Genomic DNA, 12,682 nt, shown 5'->3' with positions numbered 1-12,682 from the left:
TCTCTCCCTCTCTCCCTCTCTCCCTCTCCTGCTGTCTCTGGAAAAGACTCAGCTAGAGACATCACAAACTGAAACCTGCATTTTATGATAACAACGTCAGAGTTCAGCATTCCAAGGATTTGGGAAAGATCCTAAAAACAAACATCTCAAACTCAAGAGGAAGTTCAGCATTAAATATAAGAGAAATCTAAATATGTTGAAGAATGGAAATCAAAATAACTTCAGTTTTGCCCTGCAGTGACCCCATGCAATAAGAATACTATTATGATTAGATAACAGCGACAATTGGAGCCCTAAATAGGAATAAACTGAGTTTTGAAGGCCTCCAGGTTTACTGTATTGTTGCTATGTTTTTTCCCTATGTGTTGCCAGAATAATAGTGAGTTCCCCAAAGGATCAACTCCAGAATGAATGTCCACTCATAAATTCCCTGCTTTGCTTGTAAATTGTCAGAAAACACCACCACTACTTAAAGCTGTCATGTTGCCTCTTCCTGTAAGAATAGGAAGATGATGTTTTTGCAAGAAAACCAAAGAGGAGAGCTGGACATTTTCAGATTTTTTGGAAGAGGCCTCAATTCCTGGGCCAAATCAATTAGCAAATGGATCTGCAGGTTTCTAGGCTGGGAGCAGGCAGAGCCATTGCACAAAGCCCATTTTGCTAGGACATAGGCAATAATGTGTGTCTGGCCAGGGAAGTGGATCACTCTGTGAGAGTGTCCTCAGAATCTGCTCCAACCTTCTGACTTCCTAGAGAAAAGACAGAGATGGTGTCCAAACACCATCCTTCAGGAATAACCGTAAAAACATTGAGGTGTCTGGAGGAGGAGAATGTGCAGTGGCCTTTCTCCAAGTCAGAGCCAGCAAAATCTTTACTGAGCAAAGTCAGGGTGTTGCTCTCCTCTCTGATTTCTCTTTTGGGATGCTCTCTCCTTGGGAGCCACAAAGATGGCTTTGCCTTTGCACACAGAAGTCTGAATTCAGGGTCTAACTGGATGTCTGGTGCAAAGTCTTTCTTCAGAGGTGTTGTCTGAAACCCAAGTGTGTTTGGCTTTGCTTTTTTATGCCAATAAGGTTCAGGAGCACCAGCCACCAGTGCATCTGGAAGTCCTGTGTACCTTGGCTCCTTCCAGGAGACACAGAACATATTCCTGCTCCCTCCAAGTGCCACCAGGGCGAGGACAGCTTTATCCTTGCCAAAGGCCAGCAGGAATAAGCACAGAGCTCAGCTTTGCCCTCCATCCTTCACTCTGGTGTGTGTGCTGCCCCGCCTGGGCTCGGCAGCCTCGCTGAGGCTGATTGTGAGAAAGAGCAGAGCTCCCCCTTCCCCCTCTCCTCCTGCACTCTGGCAGAGAATGGAGCGTGGGAGGACCTCGCGGCGGATGCTCGGAGACTGCAGCACTCATAATGACTAGTCACTTATAAAAGATGTTAGTGATACTATCACTGATGCTTTATGTGGTTCTTTATATTCGTGGCTGGGGTCTCTGGATGAGACCCTCTCTGTGCAAGGGGCAGAACAAATCCCAGCGGTACCAGTGGCTAATCAATGGTAAATATTAACAACAGCCAGCACACTGATAATAGCAATAAATATTAGTGATAACACAGCCTGCCTGAAAACGCTCCTGATAGAGGCAGGGGGGCACAAAGGGCAGTCTGCCTTGGGGCTGGCAACCAAGAGATGACTCATGCCACCAGGGCTTTGTCTACCAGGCCTCGCTGCCCCAGGCCCTGGACCAAATGGAAATAGCAAATTAAATAAGTCCCAGCTTTTCCAGCTCCATCCTGCCATCCTCTTCCTGGCCTGCCCAGCACAGCTGTTGGGAAATGCCTTGCTGAGGGACCACATGTATCTGTTTGTCTTTGTGTCTCTTGGGGAAAGGAAAGCTCACAATCTGGAGGGGATGGGGGACAAAGATAAAACTGAGGAAGAATTTTTGTCTATCAGCAGGTTCAGACCAACCTATAAGCCAGGACCATATCCAATAGAAAATGGATGCAATCTGAGTAAGAGTGGAATGCAGAAATGTTATTTCATAGCATTAGCAGCTAAAAGGTTTATTTGTTAGTGACTCACTACCAATTTGAAAGCTATCTATTGACCCCAATTATTGAAAGATTGATTTCTGTGCTAGAATTCCATTCCTAGGCAGGTGGCATGTGTTTAAAAGGTACCTCTCAAAAAGAATCAAAGCTTGCCCAGCACAGACAAAAGGAACCGGACAAAGATGTGCGTTTCAGGGAGGGTGAAAACTGAGGAAAGTGGGAATATCTGTGGAGAGGCTGACAAAATCAGGGAAGATGAGGGCATTGGCCCTTTCAGCTGCAGGCTCTGCTGTGGGGTTACAAGCAAACACTTCCATTATGTCTTCTTATGTAAGGACAAGGAAAAGCATTTTCATTCATGAATGGAAATGTTTATGACATTTGTGGTTAAGTGATTTCCCTTTACGATCATCCTTCATATCTCTGGAAATCTCCTACAATTTCAGTCATACTCCTGATATTATTTTCAGTTCTTTCTGTATAATTTCACTTCACCTGCTCTGATGTTTTTTTTTTCCAGTCTATTAACCGCCTGAAAAATGACAAAGCTTTACCCAGAACTTTGCAGTGGGACTATGAATACAATATTATAACACCTGAACACATGAACTGTTAACTCAGAGCCATTCACCAGCATTTAAAGAAAAATCTCATGTTTAACTGTACCACCATATACCAACCAGATTTTAAGCCAAGGCTATAAAAAGCTTTTTTGTGTTCTCTTTAACAAAACTCTTGGTGAAGAAAGCCTCTCTGCCAAGGCTATACTCTGTTTTTGTGACAGTGCCCAATTCCCAGAGCTGACACATTTCCCTGCTAGTTTGGAGGAGACCTATTACTTCAGTACTTTTGGAAATATTCACAACAGCACACAGCTGTTTTTGCTGGAGCTGACTTTCACAACACTGCAATGGCAGTTAAAACTCTACCAAAAATCCTTGCACAGGATGTAATCAACCTCAAATCTACAGAGAAACATTGGGAAACTGCCTTCAAGTGCCAAGAAAAACAACAGTCGTTTACAACGAGCTCTTCCTAATGTCCAGTCAGCTCAACCCAAGTGAAACATGTTTCTCAAAACGAAAGTAGCACAGGGCAGGAAAGAAAAAGCCCTTGACTTTTTAAATTGATTTTTTTTAAATGAATTTTTCTAAATAGAAACACAGAGACTCTGACACTGGCAGCCACCACTGATCCTTCCTGCCCACTGAAGCTCTATCATCACCCAGACTGTAAATCCACTCCTTGAGTGATAAAACTCTTGTTTTCCAACATTTTCCTCTTGCCTCCTTCAGACACTTGGAAAGTTCCTGTCCCTCCAGCGGCAAGGCTGTTATATGTCATGTTTCCTTCTCAGAGAGCTTAACCATTATCCAGCTATTGGAGCCATCCCATTGCCCCAGATTTACGGCTTTTCCCAGGATGTCAGTCCAACCAAATCCCCAGGTGTTCCCAAGAAACGCCTGAGCTGCTTTTCACTTACCCCAGCCGAGGCTCAGCAGTTGTGGGTAATGCAGAATGGAAAAAAGCCCTCATATGATAGTGTCTCTATATTTACCAGAAAGAAAGGAGCTGGGGTGCTTGTCCTTTAAGTGTCTCTAAAGATGGTTTGCATAGCTGGATCTCAGCTTATCTATGCTTTTCTGCTTTTGCTTCCATACATGGATCTGTTCCCAACAGTAACTCCAAGCTGTCGAAAAGAAGCTATCTGGCAGCTTTCAGCTTCATCTGACACGTAAATGAGCGCGAATAAATAATTACATTTTCTGCCTTTTTTTTTTTTTATTTCCACCTCAGGACACCTTTTCTTTTTCTTCCTTCTCCCCAGATTAACGTTTTGCTGTTTTTCCCAAAGTAATTCCTAGGGGAATGCAAACAGAAATGACCCAGGCAGATTTTTTTTTTCTCTCCCTTTCCCTCAGGCTCACATAATTTTATTCTCATAAATATCTTTTTTTTTTTTTTTTTTTTTTTTCCATTTGCTTTGCTTATAGGTCAGGGTTTTGCATGTTTGCTACTTGGAATCATGTCAAAGCAATATACATCATGTCTGTAGCAAAGGAAGGTTAAAAGTCAAATTTTTGGAGAGAGAGAGAATACAGCTGAGCCACGTGACTGCTCCCAGATTAGCAGCAGTAGCAGGAGTAAGCATTCCTCTGATATTACAGTAGCCACCGTGGGACATGCCTGAAACACTGAAGAGAGAAGCTGCAGTTTGGAAGCCTCCTGCAGATCTATTTATGAATAAATCACTCCTTGCTCCTTTCCCTATCTTTCTAGGTACTTTCCTACTTCCTAGGTTTCAGTTTCAGAAAGAACTGAAAAAGAACAAAAGTGGGAGGCAGCCCTGTGGCACAGGTCAGGAAAGAAGTCATTTAATTACCCTTAACTCTGCCCTTTGGAATCTTTGCTGTGCAAATGGAAATGTTAAGGGCTCCAGTGGAAGGGGAACACTAAATAGATGTCTTTATTATTGTTTGTTACAGTGGCAGCTGGGAGTAAAAGAGATATTAGTGAGCTAATCAATTGCTTCATACTGGGCTCTCTGGATGAAAGAAAACTGGTGGAAGGCATATTCAGAGAGATTTGAGATATCTAAGACTGAATGTAGAGGTCCCTGTTCAGGCACTTGCATGGAAAATGGCATCCTCAAACGTGGTGGCTTTGATTCATTGCAGGAGATGGAAATTCCTTGTATATTCCCACACACCAATGACCTTGACTGTTTGAGATTTTTCCTAAACATCTGTTGAACACCAGGCGGAAGAGAAGTTTTTAAAAGAGCTCACCAGCTCCACCTTTACAATTAATGCTAAACTACATTTTCCACGTTAACAAATCGCCCGATTACAAATGCCGCTTCAAGTGGCATATTTGACTCCTGCTGTTTGCTGTCTTGGAGACTGGAGGGAATGTGAGTGGGAGTGTGTGTATAAATGGGGGCCTGGGGAGATTTCCAGCATCTCCCCAGCATCCAGAGCAGGCAGCCTCCCTGGGAGCACATCCCAGAGCAAGCTGAAGGCCAATGGAAGCATGCAACAGGCAGCAAAAGGAATCTTTTGGAAAAGATAAGGAGTTACGAAGGGGGCCCTCCAGTTTTCAGCACACTGGGCAAATGTCTGTACCATGTACAACCTCCTGTTGTTTGGGGTTGTGGAGAGGAACGAGATGAGAAAAATTCCCTCTGGAAATTTGCCCTGGAGTTTCTCCAGCCTTTCAAGAGCAAGAGCCAGGCTCATCCTAGGAAGGTGCTTGAGCAGGAATATCACCATTGCATGTTACGCACCTGGTGACTCAGGAGGTCTGTGCTCTAATGCAAATGAGAATGTGATTCAGAAAAGCGTTTAAATTCCTGCTTAATTTTGAATATTGAATAATGCTTTTGACTCCCCTGGGGTTACTCATGTGATTATCATTCTATGGTTTACTAGGTTGCCCAGATATGGACATGAAGCTGCCATGAAGCAGCATGAAAAATAAACAAGGTTTGGCACTCTCTTGTGAGTATATTTGCCTCTCTCTAACATCTTGACTTTAGGTATTGCTCCTAGGAGGTCTAAGGACCAACAAAAACGGGCTAAGATGAGAAAAACCTCAGTTCATTGCATACATCCTCCTTTCCATGAGGGAAATGTTGAAAGCCACAGGTGCCCATGGTTTTCAGTGCCAAAGAAAAACCTAGGTGGCTTTGAGAATAACAGGACAAAGCTGCACTCAGAATTTCAGTAGCTACAAGGACAAGGGTGTAGCTGTTTTCTGGCTTTGATCTGCCTTTTGGCACAGTGGCCATGTGTCACTCTCTACATGGGTGACACCACCCTCTTTCAACTCTGCTCCCCACAGAGAGAGGCCAAAGAGCTTCTCACATTTTCCATCGAGAGGTTTTTCCATTCTTCCCTGCTGGGAGAGGTGAAGTTTGTATCAGGGTGATGATAAGGTGAAAGGCATTTTCCTGAAGCAAAAGAAAGAGCAGACAGCAGTGTTGCCAAGCACCGAGAGGGCCACAGGGAGATGGAAATAAAGCACCTTTGACCTTTGTGCCCACTGACTTCTCTCCTGCTCCCCAAAACAAGCAGAACAGGAGGATAAAGTTGGTGACACATGTAGGGGACATCAGCAGCTCTGCCAGGCTTGGCACCAGCTGGACTTGCAGGAGTGCTGGTGAAGCAGGGCTGGGATCAGGACCCGTGTCTGTGCCGGGTGAAGGTGGTGGGGCTTCATCTGCCAAAGCCTGGTCCCCCCTGGGGATCTCCCTGAGTCCTGTCCCAGAGCCATACACCTTCCTGGGGAAAATCCTCCCCAGGCTCTCCCACAGCATTTAGATGCTGATTCTCCAGGACTGTGCCCCAGCAGGTTGTCCATTTTTGTGCTATTTGTCCTCTCTGCTTGCTGCTATCAATGCTGAAGCCACAAAATGAAACCAGGCCTTGGTCTTCAGGAACACGTGTGCTCTTCCCCATGCTGTGTGCTGCAGCTCCGAGCCACCAAAGAGGTGTTGAAGTGTCTTTTATGAATATCAATGTGGATTTCGTAAGAGTGATTTAAATATAGCTGCCTGCTTTCCTGGGAGACCCTGTAGCTGTATTCTCACTGCAGCAAAAGCTGCACCATCTGCCCAGCATTCGCAGCCGCTTCCCAAAGACCGCCAGGGACTTGTCATTCTGCATTTGGCTTGCACAGGGTTCCAAAGTGAAGGCTTTCTGGGGAAAAAAGGATGGATGGGCAGGCTTCAACACATTCAGATGTGTGGCTCAGGTGTACTCATGTAGCATTATGTGCTGGGAGGGCTGGACACAGCTCTGAGCAACCTGATCTAACGTGGAAGCCAGCCCAGCTCTGAGCAGGGGCTGGACCTCCAGAGGTCCCTCACAACCTTAATTATCCTGTGGTTCAGTGAGAAATTCAGTTTAGGATGTAACCATATGGTAGAGGAATAGCAAGGAAATCTGAACTCCTAGGGCACCTGTGACATTTTCTGTCTTCCTCTTGTTTCCTGTGACTACCTTCAAGCTCTTTGAGTGTGGTTCAGCTCTCATTCCACATCCATGGCTTGTCTCCAGTGTTGCTTGAACCTTACTGCTCTGCAAAAATCCACTACTTCCCCCTTTTTTTTCCTTTTTAAAGCCGAGTGATTAAAATGCAGTTGGGCTTGTGCCCAGGTAAAGCACAAGAAAGTCAGGCAGTCATTCTTTCCTTGTGTTGAGTATGTAAAGTTTTGCAAGCGAATAAGACTTTTTCTGTTTAGGGTAAGCAAATATGCCTTGAACCTGGGGAGTGTCCAATTCTTAGTAATTGTTTATTTCACCAAGGCATAAATTACTGTGCCTTCAGGACAAAGCTAATAGAAAAAATGCTAATTAGTGCTGGTCAAAAATTTTCCAGTGGAACATTTTTCTGTCAGAAACTCTCTTGATTAGTCAAAGTTGAAACGTTCCAGAAGAACATGTTGATTTTGCTGAGCCTCAAATGCCACGGGGTGAGCTGAGGTGGGGTGGGAGTAAGGAAAGAGGGAATCCATCAAAATCCTCTTGCTGATTCCCTGACAATTTATCTGCTTGGCTGCCAGCCTCGTGGCACTGCTGAGGATTGGAGTTTGGGGCAATCTGCCATGCAGAAAATGGGCTGATGGACAAGTCGTGAAAATTCCTATTTCCCGGGTGGGAATTGTAAATACAGAAGTCAGGGAGCCTGTCTGATCTCTCCAGCTCCCCTCCACTGGACACCAGCCTGGGAATGTGCATCCAGGGTGGCATATCAACATTGCCAGATGAGATACTTCAGGCAGCTGAGTCAGATCTTCTCCTCGGCTTGTAAAAGAGAAGACTTGAATTTTGTTCTGGGATTTCTGCTGGGAGAAAAGGATGAGCTGCTCTGATATTATCTGTGTTCATTTGAACTCGGGCTTCTACAGGTGCAGCTCTTCCATCCGTGACTTGCCAAATCCACATGATTTTTTTTTTTTCATCTCACACTTCCTTCTGACAGAGCTGTCTCTGCAGGTGAAGAGATGAGGATCACAGCACTGTGACATTCATGAATTCAGAAACAGCTACATGGGCTTCAATCTGCATGTAACTTTGAGGGCTCTATGGCCAAACTGGAACTGAAAAGCCCACGAGCATGGACCTGGTGGTACCAGCTCGCTCCAGACCTGCACTGCTGGCCCTGGGGACCAGACAAGCCACCAGCAGCACGTTTGGATGGTGCCTGCACCAGTCCATGTTTGCTCCTGGCTCTGCTTGTGCCTGCTCACTCCTTGGCTTCACTCCTGCTGAAACCAGCCCAGCTCTTTGGACTTCCACACCTCCCTCTTCCAAAGAACACCCCTGGGGCTGGGCACCAGCTCGTGGGGGCCGTGGTCATCACCCTTCCCTCAGCCAGGACCTCCTCTTCAGATCCCAGCTGGCAGAACGTGGCTCTAATGCTGGTCAGAATATTGCAGGAACCAGGACTACGGATACTCTGAATTGCCAAGCATTAATATTTGATGCATTTCAATATTTAAAGAGCTAAGATAATTTAAGAAATGCTGTCACTTTTAAAAATTATTTGTAGGCAACTTATAATGGAGCAAATCCACTTGGAATGAGCAATATTTTGGCTAGGGTGGATGTATGGCTCAGAGAACTGCCTATATTTATTTAAAACATCAGAGAAATGGCAATTTTGAAATTCTCTGCTAGAAACCTCAGGTCTCAACAGGCCAGACTCCAAGCCAGCAGAAGCAAGCAGAGGATGCAGGCTATGTTTTAACACTGGATACGCTCAACAATTTTGTTGAAAGTTTTGCCTTTGGAAAAAAAAAAAAAAGGAAAGTAAAAGAGACAGAGGGTTTCCCTGAGAGTTTTGCTTTCTGTGAAAATATTTGGGCTGTCATCTGAAACTCGAAAACCACAGCTGGAAAAAAAATGAACTGCTGGTTGCCAAGAAAGGAGGAAAAAAATTCTCCTGCCTTTTGTTCTTATTTTTTTTTAATTTTTAAATTTGTTTCCCTGGAACACGGTGGCACGAGGGGCTGCAGCCATTGACACCTGCTCAGGGTCAGGCCCTGATTTGCCTGCTGAAAGCCCTCTGAGGATGCAGGGAGCTGTCTGTGGCAGGAGCGTGGTCTCTCCTGCACACCGCATGAGCAGAGGGCAGGGAGACGGTGGCACAATTCACGCGCCATTGAAACGAGCTGCTTTATGTAACACAATCCTCTTCAAAGGAACCCAACGCACCACGGAAACTATGCGAGGCAAGCCAAGAAACCCTGGTACAATAGCACAAACAGAGACAAACAGTCTGTAGAGGACAGCACACTTGGTTACCAGCGAGGGAACATTCTGCATTAAACAGTCCCTTTGTTTCTCGTTTTCTCATCATGATCATCAAGGGAGATCTGCAAACATGACATCAAAAGATGAGCCTAGGAGCAAAAATTCATACCTGCAGTGGGTCTTGGCAAACAGGAGCTGCAGGTTGTACAGAGCACAGGAATTTTGTCCAGCTGCTCCTGAGGGACCTGGGGAGAATCACCACACTTCTATTTTCTTCCCCAACCACCCCTGCGGTCTAATACACTTCTTCACCCTCCTAGTCTCTGATGTTCCTGTGTGTTGCTAAAACACCATCCTCTTCTCTTAAATTCATAGAACCATAGAGTCATAGAATATGGTGAGTTGGAAGGGGCCCATCAGGAGCATTGAGGTCAGCTCCTGGCCTTGCACAGAACACCCCAAGGATCACACCAAGTGCCTGAGAGTGTTCTCCAAACACTTCTTGAGCTCTGTCAGGCTTGGTGCTGTGACCACTGCCCTGGGGAGCCTGTTCCAGAGCCCAACCACCCTCTGGGTGAAAAACCTTTTCCTGATATCCAACCTAAACGTCCTCTGACTCAGATTCATGCCTTTTCCCTAAGTCCTGTCACTGGTCACCAGAGAGAAAAAATCAGTACCTGCCCCTCCACTCACTCCAGTGAGGATGTTGAAGACCCCACTGAGGTTTCCAGTCAGTTTCCTCTTCTCCAGGCTGAACAGACCAAGTGACCTCAGCCACTCCTCACACTTCCTTCACCGTCCTTGTGGCCTCCTTTGGACACTCTCTAACAGCTTTACACTTTTTTTATATTGTGGTGCCCAAAACTGCCCCCAGCACTCGAGGTGAGGCTGCCCAGCTCAGAGCAGAGCAGGACAATCCCCTCCCTTGCCCAGCTGGCCATGCTGTCCCTGATGTCCCCCAGGACATGGGTGACCCTTCTGGCTGCTGGGGCACTGCTGGCTCATCTTCAACTTGCCATTGACTGGGATCCCCAGGTCCTTTCCATGGCACTGCTCTCCAGCCTCTCATTCCCCACTCTGTACATCCAGGGCTGCCCCATCCCAGGTGCAAAATCCATTGCTTGTCCCTGCTAAACTTCATAAAGTTGCTGATTGCCCATCTCTCTAACATGTCTAATTTGTATGAGACTGGGTAATTTAAAAAAACATTCTCAACCTACAAAAAGTGTAAAGATCAAGGCTCTGCAGGCTTTCCTGAGGAATTGATGGCTTGGTCCAACCCACTGCCCCAGCCTACAAACCCTGTCTAGCTCATAGCCTCAGGCCTTGGCCGATCCTGCAGTTGTTTATACAGCCAGCACACAAGGACAATGCAGGGAAGGGGTTCCCTGTGGAAACCAACCCACATCTTCACAGCTGCCTGGTGCATTAGCATCTGGAGCCTTAGAATGAGAGCAGAAAGTGGGTTTGGTCTTTTTTTAACAGAAGTTGTGTGCGTTTGTTTTCTGCTGTTGTCTCTTCGGATTGATGGGGCAACTTGTGTCTGTCACTGGAGGTTTGGAGGCACGGGCAATGGAGGTGCCTGATTCTGCTGGGTTCTGAGTACAGCTGTAATGCAGTGAGGGAAAGCAGTTCTTTTTCTCACTAGTGATGCACATGGCAGAACTGCTATGGCAAAAAAGAAACGGCACCTGTCCCAGAAAGCAGAAGCAAACATGGCAGAAGATAGTGTAGTAACACAACAGTTGAAGGTTTCAAAATGTTCACAGTCTTATGATGGATGAAGGCAAGAGAAAGGCAGAAAGAATGGAATTTCACGCTTCCAATCACAGCAAACCAGCCAGGGGAAGGTCTGGTTGAGCCATGACTGAGTGCCAGTAGCATAGCTCTGCCAATGGTCCTGCAGCCAGAGGGGATTTTGAATCTGTGAATGGTTGAATATTGTGAATTTCAGAAATTTCTCATCTCTACAGTTCACTTATGGCCTGATTCTCCTTTGTCCTGGATAGAAAGGAGATCCCATCTTTTGATTTCTTCCCCTGCTGTGAAACCATGACCAGATTCACCCAGGCCAGTGGAGCTGCCAGGATAAAAACGGTGCTTTATCTGAAGAAAGCTTGGTCACAGAATTTTGCCTGAAGGTATCTGTCATCCTGGGAATCACAGGGATCATTCTGAGCCCTCTGGGATTAGGAAGGAGTTCCCATCCTGTAGCTGAGGGGTTCCCTTGCATCTGCAGTCATGTCGAGGTGATGGGATTTTGACAACTTTTCTCCAGAGTGTTTTCATTTCTGAAACCTTGTTGGTGTGATAACATTAATCAGCACTTCTGTGGAAATAGTGCTTTTGGAGACGAACATTGTAATCAGGATGAAGAGCCTCTGATGAGTACTGCTGAAATTAAAGAGTCTAAATTCAGCAAAATTGCTTTCACTGGGAAAATGCATTTTGATCCAAAGCCACTGCTATCCACTAGCTCCATGCTAGCTTGACAAAGCCAGGGATGTTCACAGTCAGAGGGGCTGGCACCTCTGTGGAGCCCCAGCAGAGAGGCTCCTCATCCTTCACATCTTCCAGTCGTAGTTTCCTCAGTGTGCCAGGGGTGTCCTTCTTAGGCTGTCACCTGGCCAGACTCTCTTGCATCTCTGGCTCCTGGGAGCAGAAAACCTGGCCCATGCCTGTGCTGGAGAAACTGCAAGCTGCCCATTGCTTGCTGCTGGGCCCCTCATTCCAGACCCTGTTACCCTGCTGAAAAGATTCAGATTTTCTCCCTGGTCTTGTCAGCCTTGTGTGGCCCACAGATGTTCCAGGGCTCTCTCAGCGACAGGCAGGGTTGGGAGAGAAGTCCAGGGGTGACAATGCTGGTGTCCTCCACTGGTCTCCCAGTGGAAAGGGTTGTCTCCAGACTCTCCTGGGTGTGTGTAAGCCTTGCTGAGGGCAGCAGCTCCTGCCGTGGGGGCTGGAGAAAGGCAGCTCTTTGCACCTCCTTGTTGCATCAATTGGAGCAGATATTCAAACCCAGAGAGCAATGCAAGGGTGTAATGTCAGTGTTGGTGTGACTGGAATTAGGTAATTTGCTCATGAACATGATTTAATATGAAAGAAAGATATCACTTTGTCCATAAACCTGCCAAGGGTGAAACATTTCAGAAAGTTTGGCCTATAAAACAGAACTACAAAAAGCATGAAATGACTCACACTGCCAATGCTGGGGCCATAAAGCTGCAAGTGCACAGCTCTGGGGCAACCCAAGATTCTCTTTTCCTACCTTCAGCCTCCATGAGTGGCTTCCTTCTTTACCACCTCCCTGGAAAGAGAGAGGAGAGCAGAGGAGAAAGCAGAAATTACTGCTTATACTTCACACACTGCTACTTA

General features: G+C 46.2%; 1 protein-coding gene across 2 annotated transcripts in view; it reads right to left on the bottom strand.

The window, feature by feature from the left end:
• The window catches only part of SLC8A1 (solute carrier family 8 member A1), a 132,068-nt gene extending 128,470 nt beyond the window's left edge, over window positions 1-3,598 (bottom strand). For both annotated transcript variants that reach the window (XM_019006084.2, XM_019006085.2), the window contains exon 1: window positions 3,532-3,598. The gene's annotated coding sequence lies outside the window, so the exon portion shown is untranslated. The remainder of the gene's footprint in view (window positions 1-3,531) is intronic.
• Between the last annotated feature and the right edge of the window lie 9,084 nt (window positions 3,599-12,682).

Source organism: Parus major, chromosome 3, assembly GCF_001522545.3.
Source record: "Parus major isolate Abel chromosome 3, Parus_major1.1, whole genome shotgun sequence".
Taxonomy (NCBI): domain Eukaryota; kingdom Metazoa; phylum Chordata; class Aves; order Passeriformes; family Paridae; genus Parus; species Parus major.
The sequence above is the reverse complement of the archived record's forward strand: the minus strand, read 5'-3'. Positions and strand labels throughout refer to the sequence as shown.